This window comes from Mixophyes fleayi, chromosome 2 (genome assembly GCF_038048845.1).
Source record: "Mixophyes fleayi isolate aMixFle1 chromosome 2, aMixFle1.hap1, whole genome shotgun sequence".
Classification (NCBI taxonomy): domain Eukaryota; kingdom Metazoa; phylum Chordata; class Amphibia; order Anura; family Limnodynastidae; genus Mixophyes; species Mixophyes fleayi.
In genome coordinates this window covers 134,172,085-134,186,953 of record NC_134403.1, presented here as the reverse complement: position 1 = coordinate 134,186,953, position 14,869 = coordinate 134,172,085, and positions in this window count along the sequence as shown.

Below are 14,869 nucleotides of genomic sequence, written 5' to 3'. Positions count from 1 at the left end.
ATTGGCCTCAGCCAACTACTCTTCGTGCCATCCAGCGTTTTTTAGGTTTTGCCAATTACTATAGACGCTTCATTCAAGACTTTTCATCCATTGCATCTCCTATTGTGGCCCTGACTCGGAAAGGGGCTAATACTAAGCAATGGTCATCTGAGGCTCTCCAAGCCTTTCAAATTCTCAAAGAGTTCTTCTCGTCTGCTCCCATTCTTCGACAGCCTGATGTGACACTCCCCTTCTTCCTAGAAGTAGATGCCTCTAATGTGGGCTTAGGAGCCATTCTCTCCCAACGCTCGGAGCAACAAAAATTACATCCTTGTGCCTTTTACTCTCGGGGCCTTCTGCCCGCAGAGAAAAATTATACTATCGGGGACAAGGAGTTGCTGGCCATCAAAGCTGCATTAGAGGAATGGAGATACTTGTTGGAAGGAGCTCGCCATCCGGTGACGATCTTCACGGATCATAAGAACTTGTCATATTTGCAATCTGCCCAATGCTTGAACCCTCGTCAAGCAAGATGGTCTCTTTTCTTCTCCCGTTTTGAATTAATTATAACCTTCAAACCAGCCGCTAAGAACAAGAAAGCTGACGCTCTATCTCGAGCTTTTGTGACGTCCTCTGATGTAGAAGAGGTTCCCAACCATGCTATTCTAGACCCCAAATGTATTTCTCTGGCTGCTTCATCCACCAAAATGCTACCATTTGGGAAGACCCTCGTGCCTCCTACTCTGAGGAGGAAAATCCTTTCGTGGTTCCATGCCTCTCGTTTTTCTGGACACGCGGGTGAACACAAGACCTTTGAGATTCTCTCTCGAAGTTACTGGTGGCCTTCAATGAGGAGAGACGTCAAAGAGTTTATTGCTTCCTGTGATTTATGTTCTCAGTTCAAATCCTCCCGCAGAACTCCAGCAGGGTTGCTGCGACCACTACCCATTCCGTCCAAGCCTTGGACCCATATTAGTATGGATTTCGTTACTGACTTGCCACCTAGTAAGAATCACAATACTATTTGGGTAGTGGTAGACAGATTTTCGAAGATGGCTCATTTCGTCCCTCTGTCCGGTTTACCTTCCTCGTCTACTCTGGCTGAACATTTTATTAAAGAAATCTTCCGCATCCATGGATGTCCGTCTGAGATTGTGTCAGATAGAGGAGTACAATTCGTTTCCAGATTCTGGCGGGCCCTTTGTAAAACCTTGGGCATACGATTAGCACTCTCATCGTCTTACCATCCGCAATCTAACGGACAAACGGAACGAGTCAATCAAGATCTTGAGACTTTTATAAGGATGTTCTCTTCAGCCAACCAAGACAACTGGGTAGAATTGCTTCCTTGGGCTGAATTCGCCCATAACAACATGTACCATGAGTCATCATCCAAAACTCCATTCTTTGTGGTCTACGGTCACCATCCGTCTTTTCCGGAATTTCCTGCCCTCCCGCCCACCCAAGTTCCTGCTGTGGAGACTGCTTGTCAGACCTTCAAAAATATCTGGTCTCAGGTCAAAACCTGTTTAAAGAAGACATCTAACAAATATAAGTCTTTCGCAGATAAGAAGAGGCGGGCTATTCCACCACTAAAAATTGGAGATCGTGTCTGGTTATCTACCAAAAATATTCGTTTGAAGGTTCCATCTATGAAATTCGCCCCTCGTTTTATTGGTCCATATAGGATCATTCAAGTTATCAATCCAGTATGTGTTAAACTTCTTCTTCCTAAGAATCTTCGGATTTCCAATGCCTTCCATGTGTCCTTGCTCAAACCTCTCATCATCAACCGTTTCTCGACTCCTCCCTCAGCACCGCAGCCAGTTCAAGTTCATCAGGAGGAGGATTTCGAGATTACTGAGGTATTGGATGCAAAAATTTTGCGAGGAGTCCTCCGTTTCCTCGTTCATTGGAAGGGCTTTGGTCCTGAAGAGCGTTCATGGATCAAAGCTGAAGATCTTAATGCTCCTGCCCTTCTGAAGAAGTTTTATTCCAAAAATCCGGACAAGCCCGGTTCCAGGCGTTCTGTGCCCACCTTTAAAAGGGGGGGTACTGTCACTCACCGGACTGTGAGTGCTTCTTCCCGGACATTTAGGAACCGTGGCCGTCCTCCATCCTGAGGGACTGCGCATGCGCAGCCCTTTCTAAACCTTCAGTGTATGTTCCTTTAACTTAATTGGCAGATCAGGCAACACTCCCTATATTAAGCACCTGTGGTCAACACCACGTTGCCTGATCTTGGAGTCTCATTCCCCATGAGTCTCTGAAGGTGTTCCTGTGTTTCCTCGTTTATTCAGCCCAGCTGATTCCTGTGGTTTCCAAACCACTTCTACCTCTGTGGTTTCCAAACCACTTCTACTACTGTGGTTCCCATACCACAGCTACCCCTCTGTGTATCATCGTGACTGTGAGCTGATTCCTATCCGCTGCCTCCGTGCACTACAGTCTTCTAACCACTTCAACTCTACCGTGTATTATTGGGACTGTTAGCTGATGCCTATCCGCTGCCTCCGTGCACTACAGTCTTCCATCCACATCCACTCACCTGTTCATCATCGTGACTGTTAGCTGATTCCTATCCGCTGCCTCCGTGCACTACAGTCTTCAACCTGCAACTCGTCTGTGTTTCATCATCGTGACTGTTAGCTGATTCCTATCCGCTGCCTCCGTGCACTACAGTCTTCAACCTGCAACTCGTCTGTGTTTCATCATCGTGACTGTTAGCTGATTCCTATCCGCTGCCTCCGTGCACTACAGTCTTCAACCTGCAACTCGTCTGTGTTTCATCATCGTGACTGTTAGCTGATTCCTATCCGCTGCCACCGTGCACTACAGTCTTCAACCTGCAACCTGTCTGTGTTTCATCGTGACTGTTTGGCTGATTCCTATCCGGTGCCTCTGTGCGCTTCAGTCTTCAGTTCTTGTCAACTCTCCCGTGTTTCCTTGAGACTGCTGCCACTATTGCTACCCGCTACTCTCCGTGATCATCAGTTCCAGTTCAACTCTGCTCTCCCGTGTCCCATCGTTACTGCACCTGCTGGTTGCTATTGGCTACCCCCGTGTTTCCGCAGAGACCCGCTGCTGCTACTCCTCAGCGCTACTCATCCATCTACTGCTGATCCGCTCTCCACGCTTTCCTGTGTTCCCTGCTGGCCTACCTACCTGTGCGCTGCACCTACTAGACCACCGCTTCACCCATCCAGGGACTTTGCATCCTGCCGGCCTCCTGCCGTTCAGGTATCTCTGCACTTCTGTCTGACTGCCTGCTTCTGAACCACGGTATGCATACTTCTCATTGACTGTGCTGTGTATTGCATACCTTGCTGGACTGTGTTGGTTCTCCTCTGGAGTCTGCTATCCGCTGAGTCTATTGCCATCATTGACTGTGTTATCTCGTGCTGGATTACTTCAAGAGACTTTCTATATTGGCAGTGCTGTTCAGTCATATATACATATATATTGTGCATATTACTGTGGATCAAAGTTAAGGTGCCCGTGTATATCTTGTGTTGCAGTCTCTCCCCGTGCACCTCCTCACATATATATTCAGTGGTACAACTTGCTAGTGGCAGACCACTGACCCCTGTTTCCATTTTCACCTGTTCCAGTATCCTCTCACATAGCAGTGGTACAACTTGCTAACGCAGACCACTGACTCCCTGGATACCTCCACTTGGATTCCATTCCTTCACTCAGACAGCGGTACAACTTGCTATCCGCAGACCGCTGACTCTCATCACCTCCTCGTTTCTGTTGGACATTCCTCCTCACTATAGCAGTGGTACCACTTGCTACCGCAGACCACTGACTACCTTCACGTGTCCTTTGTCCATACAGTTCCTCGTGTATTATTACCTCCATATTGCCAGTGCTGCTAGTCATAGACTTTCCTGAGCATCTCATCATCTGCTATTTCCTGTTCCGTGATCACCCTGCTACCAGAGTACCATATTACCACCTATACTGCTCTGGTAAGCCTATCACCTGGTGATCCCTGGGTAAAGACTCCTAGTGCCCGTGACAGTAATGTATGTGTCCATCTCTAATAATGTATTTAATATATCTGAACTCAGTACACCTCAATATGATACAATACTTGCCATATTATCTGTGTTTGTTGTACAATATTAACTTGGCATACAGTACCCACAAGCAGCGGTGATGTGGTCACTTTACATTTAAGGGATTGATTACTATTGGCAGAACCTTTTGGTGTCTAAAAGGTGTCAGCAATGTTGGATTGGGATGTTAGTCCACTCAGCTTTAAAAAGTTGTTGGTTTATTTGAGAAAAGTAACAACAGCAGTGGTGATGCAGGTACACACAAGGTTAATGGCTGCAGCAGTTGTAACAGTTATAGAATGCAGGTTCTTAGATTCATACAGCAAGGTCATAGTGTCATACAGCAGCAGGATCCTGATGTCTTTAATCACCTACCCCTACATCAGTTGGCAATAGAAGACCAACAAAGAGAGTGTAAGAGAAGAGACAGCATACAGAGTGCACTTCTCTCCAACAATTACTACATTTCCAATACATGCACTTTCAATATAAATTAGTTTATGTATTTTATGATGCAATGCACTAATAAGCAAATAATCTGAATTTGTTAAACTGCTTGTTATTGGAAAGTTGGAGTAAAACTAATTTAACTAGTATTCTAAATTAGTACACTAATGCGATCATTGCCCTGGACAAACTACTATCTTAAAGCAGCCTTGGTTTCAGTAAAGCTGGGTACACACTACAGAAATTTCGACCAACTTTTTATGCAGAGCGATTTTACATGCGATCGATGATCCGATCGCTCGGTCCATGGACTGCATACACACTAGCCTTGTTTAGGATGATAAAGGGAAGAGCGGACGTCCCTTTAGCGACTTTTTACAGCCATGTTGTCGTGAGCAATGACTGTAATTTCGTACTTACTGTTGTGGATCGGTCGGAAGTTTATACACACTACACAGCGGAAACGAGATTGGACCGAAAATATTAAACGGTGCGACCAACCAAATGAGGTGATAATCGTCCATTTGGGCAGACTTTCGACCATCGTGTCACTGCACACACTGACCCGACTTTTGAACGAGCGGTCGTATGTCGGCTGTTTGAGCCGATTATTGGATGAAAACAGTGTAGTGTGTACCCAGCTTAACTAATGTCTTTTTGGACTGTAACAGACACTGTTTCCATCATTTAGACCCTAATGCACTCATATTAACAGGATAATTAAAAAAGGTCCAAAATGTGCTTTGCCTATTCATTTCAAAATGATGGGAGTGCTATTCATTCATATGATTCATCTGGTCTGAGGTATAATCTCATATACTTAAACCATAATGTTAAGAAGTTAATCTCACACCTATTTTCCTATTTTGTGCAGACTTTATTGATGTACGTATAAAAATATCATGCATACTGTAGTGGTATTTAATTTCCCTCTCTCTTCCTACATTTCTGTATCTCTTCTTACTTATATTATTATATAAGGTACATATGTTGAGTTAAGATGTCATACCGGCTCGGGCCATTATTATTCCTGAAACATGGCCATAAATCTTGCCTCAGATTTCAATCTCAGTTTTGGCTCACTGAGCTTTTCTATGGTTCACTACGATATCTCTGTAATACAATATAAATAATTCTAACATACCGGTGCAATAGACCATTGCATTTGAAATTATTGCATTGCACTCAATCATTTGTACTTGTTTGGGAATATAGAAAAGGATTATGGGAGACCTATCACAAATGGGCATCAGTCTGTGATAAGAATGCAGGATATGTGAAGCATACAGTATGCAATAGTTAAAATATTTCTATGTAAATAATGATGAGTCTGTCTTTTATATGACTAACCCTTTGATGACAAATATGTAGTGTACAAATTGAAACTGCTATTTCATCACAGACAAAAGTGTTTGGCAATGGTGTTTGGTTGGCATGTAGTTAAGTCAGCAAGAGACAATGAAGGGCACACTGAAAGAGGCTAATTTTAATACATTCTTTATCTATTTATTAAAAGGAAAATTAGGGCTTCTCCCTATTTACCAAAGCCCTCAGCTTGTACAGGCTGGTGTCTGCAATTGCAGGTGGGTAGTCAAAACTGGGGGTTTCCTGCTTTGCATGGGAAACCCTAGTTACTTGTCAGGAAGGGGTTAGCAAGAGGTGCCCACTGGAAAAAATGCTTTATTGGTAAAATAAATAAAAAAAAATCTGTTTTTTTTCTTTATGTACACAATTTTTTTTTAAATTATATAGGATTACAGATAAACCTTTTGAATTTATTAATTGTACGCAGTTTATATAAGAACCCTACAAAATGAATTTGATTCTATTTGTGTATATATATACATATATATATATATATATATATATATATATATATATATATATATATATGTGTATATGTATATTTTAAAGTAGTAAAAGATCAAGATATCTAGATGGTGCTTAACCTAGTGTTTGGATCTTTTGACACTTACAAAGGGGTTATATTTACAAAACACCTCCACAAATGTGTGTGTGGCAGCCAATTTCCAAAAGCGGATGGTTAATCCGGATAAATTATAGAGAACAAATAAAGAAGGACAGCGCCTTCAGGTGTAGAACAGGATATGGAAAATAATGCAATATAAATGCAATCAGTGAAAATAATAATGCAATGTAAATGCAATCAGTGAGAACAAAACAGTCCAGAGGGTATATTTCTAACCAGTGCCTCTACCTGACAACACATATAGTTCGTATATCCAAATTACAGGACGAGCATAGTATAGTCCAATGATGGTAATATCAATCAGCGTGTGTCAATAAGAGTGTGTCAATAAAGAACACCGTGCATTATAATGAACTGAAGCCTAATTGCTCCAAGATAACATGCGTACCAAATATAAATAATAAAACAGCTTATCTGTATGATGGCTTCTTGGTCATTCCGAAATGGCATCAGAGAACAGAGAGTAGATATACACCTTTAAGTACACTTGGAAGATCATCTAGGCATGTTGGTATAAAACCAAGGTGATTTGAGGAGTGCATCCAGTGTGCCTAGTAAATGAAGTTCACTTTGTCTGAGGGTGTAGAGTCAGTATAAAGCGATATGGCACTGAAAATGTTGGGCATGATGGCATCACGCCCAACATTCAGTGCGAGCGTAGCAGGGAGGAGGGGATGAGGGAGAGAGTCAGATCACCATTGCGTGACCGCAAAAAGGTAAGTTTTTTTTTCCTTAATTAATTCAGAGCCCTAGTTATGGGGCCCCTATGCACGTGGGTCCCCCAGGCAGTTGTCCAGTGTGCCCAAAGGGAAAGATGGCCCTGACCAAGACCAGATACCATTTTTCTTATGACAACCACCCTGTGAGTCTTGCTATTATCAACTTGCTATAGTGGTCATCATTTATGCTCCTTCACTTTCAAACCAGCAAAGCGAAGTGTGACAGCCATCCTTGATTAGGTCTGCCTGTGATAGGAGTGGCTTGATGAATTATGACAGTGCATAATACATTATTGAAGGATTAGCATTTTTATTAAATAACACTATACATCTCCCAGCCCTTGGTTATCCTGGAGGAAGTTCTATGACAATATCCAGAAGTACTTGGTTGAATATGGAATGTTCTTTGATGCCAGAGGGGAATTAGTCTTCAGCATTTTACTACTCACCTTAATATTTTACTATAGGTATATTCTTAAAATGATTAGTTTTAATATAGTGTGCTACTATTATATCTTAGTACTTGAAAAGACTTGTAGCATTATGTGGGTGGGTAGGTTGAGTGGCATAATTAATTACTCTGTTTAATAGATCAAGTTAATATCTTTACACTCTCTGTGCATGTATATATTGTTTTATGAAAAGATAATTTGTGAAAAGAGTTTTTGATTGCAATTCATAAAACTGATGAATGTGTGGCCACCTTTACCATTCAATTTATTTATAGAAATGTTTTATACAGAAAATGCTGGACAATTTTGTACGCTAATATAGAAGTCAAATGATTCTCAAAAAATAAAAGTAAATACTATCCCAATCACATTTGAAAAAGGTGCTTATTATGTTAGCAAAATACATATAAACATATGTTTTGCAAAACAAACCGAAAACCCCCCATTATATTAACATATCACAATTGTTGTTATAATGAAACATTATCTTGGAGTAATAGATATCAATATCTGTTTTCTGCATATGAACCGTGATAATAACTTCTCCTGATTTGCAACATTCTATTTATATAATGTATAAGATCAGTTCCTGAAAATGATGCACACTGTATGGCTTAAATGAAATACATCCAAGCAGATCAAGTTTAGTTGAATGATGGAGACATTGTTGGACCATAAATGAAAAGTGGGTATAAACCATAGATGAATTATAGATACTGATGTAAATTTGATTGCAAAGTGATCATATCTTCACCAAGTAAATTATTCTTTATCATGTTCACTGAGCTGTGGCAGTCTATATTAAAAAGTAAAATAGAGCCAACAGTAATTCATTAAGCTCCAGTCCACCCCCACCATCACTGCCACCACCCAATGGATCAGAGATCAGAGTGCTGCCTTTATAATTAAGGATTTCATACTTTCACAAGGTACTTTTTCTGCAGCTTTCAGGTCCATACATTTATAATTCTCTGCCATATCTTTTGGCGATATAATTAAATGTGAATATAAAAAATCCCTTGAGAGCCATAACTTGCTTGCTGTCAGGTACAGTATAATGTCATAATGTTCATGTTGGAAAACTTGCAGCAGCCGAGGTTATGAAACACACTCCTGTCAAGATGTATTGCAGTAAAAGTTTTTGTCACCGGTATGAGTGCTTGTTAACACAGCAAACGGAGATCATATTGTACTTAGTGGTGTAATTGAATGTTCTCTGTCAATTTTCTTTTACTCGCTGTTCAGTTTTGATGTACTGGCTTTATTACAAGCTATAATATTTGGCAGCCATAAAAAAGCTAAAACTATAAAATGTGCCTGTTTATTTGAAATGCTTCAAATATCTGTAATAATTTAGTAATAATCTTCATTATTGTTACTTTTAAAACAACTGAAAATATCTAATTACTAATTAGTATTATCTATTTATTCGCAAGTAACTCTCTGTATAGTTACATGAAGTCTCAAAATCAGCCTGTTAAAGAAACAACTGAACAGGTTAAGAACACCTGTAATAGATATAAAATGTGGTGATGATGTCACAATGCTGTGACGTCATAGAGTTGATGAGCAGCTGCCTGTAGAATGTTTGATAAAGTAGTGTCAGCAGTCAAACGCACATAGGAAATCCTGTGTTTGCAGATAAGTTGCAGTATTACAACCTGCTGATATTGGGCAGATGCAGCAGAGGTGATGCAGGTATGTATGTGGAGCGCATACACAGCATAGACCCTTTTCACACTGCTAGAGAGGATGCCAAACAAGCTAAAATAGGCTGGTAGGGGATATCATTAGCAAAAAATTATCTTTAAGTCAAATACATCTGTTAGTACACCGATCAACCACAACATTAAAACCACTGACAAGTGAAGTGAATAACATTGATTATCTTGTTACAATGATGCCTGTCAAGGGATAGGATATAGCAGGCAGCAAGTGAACAGTCAGTTCTTGAAGTTGATGTGTTGGAAGCAGGAAAAGTGGGCAAGCATAAGGATCTGAGTGACATTTGTAATTTCTAGACATCTTGGTCAGAGCATCTCCAAAACGGCAGGACTTGTGGGGTGTTTTCCCAGTATGCAGTGATTAGTACCTAGTAAATTTGATCCAAGGAAGGGCAACCTGTAATAAGGCTACAGGTTCATAGGTGCTCAAGGCTCATTGATGCACATGGAGAGCCAAGGCTAGCCTGTCTGGTCCAATCCCACAGAAGTGCTAATGTATATAAACTGCTGAAAAAGTTACAGCTGGTCTGAATTCGATCAAGTATCTGTGGGTTGTGCTGGAAAAACAAGTCTGAGCCCCCAACTTGCAACTTACAGGACTTAAAGGATCTGCTGCTACTGTCTTGTGTATGTGTGAGGGTATATGTAATATATATATATATATATATATATATATATATATATATATATTATAATATATATATATATATATATATATATATATATATATATATATATATATATATATATATATATATATATGCATACACCATAAAGGTATAGTGGTATAGTTAGCGTTTACATTTTCCTTCAGCTGTGGAAAATGCAACAGTGAGCTAAATAGGTTGTTTTCAATGCTGGTTATAGCTTGAAAATCTAAATTATTAATTAGTGGTTGTCATGTCTGTGATTCAATTTGTTTAAATTAAGTAAGGTACAGAAGGAATATTAATACTTATATGGAATGAAAAATAGTCACAATGGATTTTGTGTCATAGAGGCCTTTGTTCCTGGATGATAAACATGAATGAGACGTTCTGTTTCCCTACTACTGATTACATAAATACACACAATGACACCATTCATGCAATTACAATATCTAGCCCACCCGGAACAAACCAGTTTGAATTATCTATTCAAAAATATATCAACAGTTCATACGTTAAATAAATCAAATTGACTAAAAATGCACATAACTAAAATGCAAATGAATTAAACAGAATAAAGACTATGGAAAAATAATGACATGCAATGAAATATTTATTATTATTCAATAAGAAAAACCAAGTCCGAAGATCCAATAAATGAGAAAGGATCACCTGGTACATAACCTTTAACGAGAACCTATTTACCAAATATAAAACTAAGTACTTTTTCCAAATAACATCTCCAGCATAGAGCCAAAATAAAACTGTGAAAATATGGCAAAGAATAGCTTTGACTGGCTGTTGGGGAACTTTCTCTCTAATTGGTTGCAATAAGAGCCATTTTGTATTACTTGTCGCAGCAGTTCTTGTAATCTTGTGTGTTTTTTTCTTTTGTTTTGTTTTGTTTTTAAAATTGGGTATTTTGCTTTCTCACTAGCGTCTGTATCCAAGGAAATAATCTGCCGGTGCTTGGTCCCTGTGATGTCACACATTCCATATTAACAAATAGTGTTGTATGAAGCCCCCCAATTTTCTGTTGATCGCAATTTTGCCAAGTTTTAAAAATCCTGTGTGTGAATCATGGTTCATTTTATTTACCTCCTTTTACTATTTGCAACATTGAGATAATGCCACTATTTGTAAAATTTAGATTGGGGATAAATGCTTCTCTTGTGTACTTTCTTCCCTCCTGTATGTTACAGGAAGAAGCAGCACTGTTAGCTACTCAGTTTGTTTATTTTGCAGCCACACCTCTCGCCAACGCCTTTAAAACTTCATATGCAGGTTTCACTGGGAGTTGCATCATTGAACCCCATCTTCACTCATCATTTCTATGGTGTAATGAGATCAAGGTGCCGGGCATGTTGTAAATCAAGGTTAATACCGCTTGGCACCCCCTTACCACCAGTAACAAGATAATTGCATGTATTAATTAATTATGCATTTGCTGCATTTATTTTGAAATTTATGATTTTACATGTTGTCGTCAGGTGGGTTCACAGATACAAAGCCCAAAGAGTGAACACTGTGGCTTAGCCAGGGGTGTTCTGAGCTTAAATAACATTTTAGAACCAAGCTAATGGGGATATTCCCATAGAACATATACATGCTCATTGGTATTCAGCAAGCCCCAGTAGTAGTAGAGATGCTCAGGCTCGGTTCCCCGAGAACCGAACACACCTGGACCTAACAGATCCGTCTCGGCTCGGTACTTTAGCGTGCCCTCGGAATTGATAAAGAGGCAAAACATCATCGTAACATCGTCGGATCTCTTGAGTTTTGGATTCTATAAGTACCGCTCTCCACGGCGATCCAGTGCCTTTTCACAGAGAGACACAGAAGGGGTAGCATAGTTCTCGGCAGTTTGTAGAGCAGTTGGGCAGCATCATAGGTAGAATAGAAAGTGTAGCAGTGTTCTTCAAAGTCTCCAGTGACATTCAGGCGAACTCCATTGCTCCATTGCTAATTGTCATTGCTGAAATAGAATTAATAGGTCTGGCAGGCTTGGCCTTCTAAATCTGCAGTCACATATTGTACAGTGTTACATAGGTAACACACAAAGAGGAGCGCTCCATTGCTCCATTGCTAATTGTCATTGCTGAAATAAAAATACTAGGGCTGGCAGGCTTGGTGTAAATCTGCGAGCACATTGTACTGTGTTATATATGTAACACACAAAGAGGAGAGCTCCATTGCTCCATTGCTAATTGTCATTGCTGAAATACAAATACTAGGGCTGGCAGGCTTGGTGTAAATCTGCAGTCAAATTGTACGGTGTTATATAGGTTACACACTAATAGGAGAGCTCCATTGCTTCATTGCTAGTTGTCATTGCTGAAATACAAATACTAGGGCTGGCAGGCTTTGTCTTCTGAATTTGCAGTCAAAGTGTACGGTGTTATATAGGTTACACACAAAGAGGAGAGCTCCATTGGTCCATTGCTATTTTTCATTGCTGAAATACAAATACTAGGGCTGGCAGGCTTGGTCTTCTGAATTTGCAGTCAAATTGTACGGTGTTATATAGGTTACACAAAAAGAAGAGAGCTCCATTGCTCCATTGTTAATTGCAATTGCTGAAATAGAAATAATAGGGCTAGCAGGATTGGTCTAAACCTGCAGTCTCATTTTACTGTACCATACGATACCATAATAAAGGTGAAAGTTTACTGTAGAAAAAAATAAAATTGCCAAGATGCCATTCTACCCAAAATATTACCAAGCATACCAGCGTCATGTAGCTCACTTCTTTCAGCTAGATTTCAGCACCTGCAATCTACACTGTCATCATATTCACCCTCATTAGTGTGTACATCATCCTCAAACAATACTAATTCATCCCCTCTGGAATCCACCATCACAGAAGTCTTTGTACTTTGATGTAATTGTCGGTAATGGCCTTCCTCATGGAATTTGTAGTTCATTTTATGGCAGAGCTGTCACAGTTTTTAGGCATTTTTTTTAGACCAGACCAAATGTCTAAATGTTGTGCTGACTCATCTGCATCACCACTGGGTGTCTTGGGAAAGCTTAGTTTTTCCCTAGAAGCAGTTGCCAGAGAAACTGAAGGAGGAGACGTTGTTGTGTCATGTACAACCTGAGTTCTCAGCCTGCTAACCAGGAGCTCATTGCATCTCTTGAGATCCGGGTCAGTTGGAAAGAAAGAGAAGACATAGCTCTTAAACTTAGGATCAAGCACAGTTGCCAAAATGTAGTGATCTGATTTCAAGATATTGATAACTCTTGGATCCTGGCAAAGCGAATTAAGTACTTAATCTACAATTCCAATATAGTTAGCGGATATGCTTTGCTTCAGTTTCTCCTTCAATTTCTTTAGCTGTTTCTCAAAAAGTCTAATTAGGGGAATCACTTGACTAAAGCTGTGTCTGCACTCTCTTCACAAGAGTTTCGCTGGACTAAAGTACATTCACCCTCAAATTCTATTATTATTGCAGCTGCTGCATTCTCCTATATGCTGTTGCAGAATGTCGAAAATGAACGGAAATATTTCGGGATACAGACAGCATCTCCTGCATGTCACTGTCATTTTTTTTAAAAAAGTTCTGTACCACCAAGTTGATTCTGTGAGCAAAAATGGGAATGTGATGGAATTCTCTCTGCTGTAATGCTCTAACTATATTGGTGGCGTTATCAGAAATCAAATATCATCAGGAGAGTCCAAGCAGGATTAGCCATGTTGCAATGACATCCCTTAGTTTTTCATCATCATCTATTTATCTATATAGCGCCACTAGTTCCGCAGCGCTGGACAGAGAACTCACATCAGTCTCTGCTCCATTGGACCTTACAATCTAAATCCCCTAACATACACACACACACAGATCGAGCGGTATGCCTCTTAGTGAAGCAGATGATACAGATAGTAGCCTGCCTCTGAAAGATCTGGCGTTGTTTGTTAGATGCTGCTGCTGTTCCTTCTGCTGAAGGAGATTTACCAACCCAGTGGGCTGTCACAGTCATATAATCTTTAGATTTCTCAGTTCCGCTTGTTCCTATATCTGTGGTTAAGTGTACAGTGGGTAGAATGGCATTTTGTTTCACAATTATTTTCTTTTTTGTAGCCTCCTGGTACAGGTGCGAAATTGCTTTTCTAGTAAAATGATGTAGTGATGAAATTTGGTAGCAGGGACACAAGACCTCAATTAACTGTCTAAAACCAGCTGCATTAATAGTGGATGACAGCTTTCAAACTTGCTAAAGATAGTTTAACAGTCAATTGTTGTAAACTACTAGTAGTCTTCTATAAAAACATACACACAGCGCTGAGAGTGGCATTCACTCCATATATATAACTCGTGGAATACAAAGTGTCAAATAAATGATTTATTATATAATATTGCACAATATAATTAAAAAAATGTTGAATGATTAAATCTCGTGATCAGTGCACTGATCTAACATATCAATGAGACATATATACTTCAACTTATTAGAAAATAATCTTAAACTACTAAAATAGTAAACAAAATAGTAAACGAATATCTCACAGATAGCTTTTGAATCCAACTCAGGTGCCGGCTTGAAAATAATCCATTCACTCGCTGCTTTCACGGGCGGCAATGAACAACCTCCGTTCAATAATACAATGGACTTGTTCTTTCCTATTATGAGCCAATAAGGGCAAATCTCCTTGCGCAGTCTGTTCAAATATATAAAACTTCTTCACAAATGGGAGCAGTCTTCTGCTTGGTCTGCTTCTGGGTTGAAGATTCACCCCCAGCAGCAGCAGCAGTGGGCCTAACGCTCAAAGATTCTTCTGAGGAGTCATGGATAGGGGAGGAGTCATCTCGCATTAGCAACTTGGATGTAGGACTAACTCCGATCAC